A 1,467-nucleotide genomic window follows, 5' to 3' on the forward strand; every position below is an offset into this window, starting at 1 on the left:
CAGCAGCTGGGGATTCAGTATGGCGTTGATCTGCTCCTGTGACCAGCTGGCTGGGTTGAGTGGACCAGCGATAGGAATGTCCGGAACGAAGGGCGGGAGGAAAGAGCCGGCCGGGATTTCAATTTCGCGGAAGCCGTGCACCAGCGGAGCCGGGAATCCAGCCGCCTGCATCCTCCTTGCAAATGTTTGCATGGACGGCGTTATGTTCCGGGTGAACTCACGTGTTTGACCTTGAAGCTCGTTCCAGAAATCAGTCAAAGCAGATTTAGCTTCCATGGGGTTCAAGATGCCAAGAAGGGAGCTCAGCGACGCCTGGGAGTGACTGTCTTCGCTGTCTGGTGGTTGGCTGCCTTGGCTGCCTTGGCTGTCTGCGTTTTCGCCGTCTGCGTTTTCGAATAAGTCAATCAACTGGGTGGCCCCGGCGTCGTTAGAGACCTCGGATCGGCTTCTCTGGCTGATGTTGTCTTCCCTGTCGCCGACGGGCCCTTCAGAGGCAGCCGCCACGCCAAGCAAGACGAGCAGTGTAAGCTTCAGGCTCCTCATATCCGTTCAAACACTTGTCGCTGTTTTCGTCCGGGATGAACGCGTGTGCTATCGCGCGCGTGTTTGTACGATACCGGTGCGCATGTTTGTACAATAGCGTTGAACAAAGGTACCGCAGTTCATGAATCGACAGGACTGATGGCTTCAACAAGATTGGTAGATTCACCGAAACGATAGGCATAAGGTGGACAGAATGGGTGAAGAAATTCAGACAAGTAGTTAGTTGGCAGATGATGGGTGAAAGGGGGGTTGGACTACTTGCGGAAAATGCTAGCATCGAAGACAAGCATGCCTGGACCACTCACCCGGGGAGGAAATACATGAGTAAACTTTACAGAAGAATGTCCTAAGAGGAGCCGGTCCAACTAGAGCTGAAGGGATTGAGCTGAAGGGATTGAGTTAGCAGACAAATAGTAATCCTCCTAAGTGGGGCGTTTGGCGAAAGGATTTTTCTCTAAGGCAGTGCAGAGCTGCTTACAAAAAGATGTTGTTGCGGCGGCTCGGATCAGGAGCACCGATCTGCTGGAATCGAAGATATATTGCGGTGGAGTACGCTTGGCTGTAGAAACCTTATGCAGGACCGTCCGCCCCTGTAGAAGGAACACATGAATCGCGATCTATCATTGAAACGAGGTCGGACTAGACTGAGTCGTAGCGGTCACGGACTCTCTAGCAGGAGAAGTCAGCCTAGCAGCGCGGCGATTGTGTTGGCAGCAGTGTTTGGGTTCATTAAGTTCAACAGCTGGGGATTCAGTATGGCGTTGATCTGCTCCTGTGACCAAGTGGCTGGGTTGAGTGGACCAGCGATAGGAATGTCCGGAACGAAGGGCGGGAGGAAAGAGCCGGCCGGGATTTCAATTTCCCGGAAGCCGTGCACCAGCGGAGCCGGGAATCCAGCCGCCTGCATCCTCCTTGCAAATGTTT

This window comes from Gregarina niphandrodes (genome assembly GCF_000223845.1).
Source record: "Gregarina niphandrodes unplaced genomic scaffold scaffold00008, whole genome shotgun sequence".
Taxonomy (NCBI): domain Eukaryota; phylum Apicomplexa; class Conoidasida; order Eugregarinorida; family Gregarinidae; genus Gregarina; species Gregarina niphandrodes.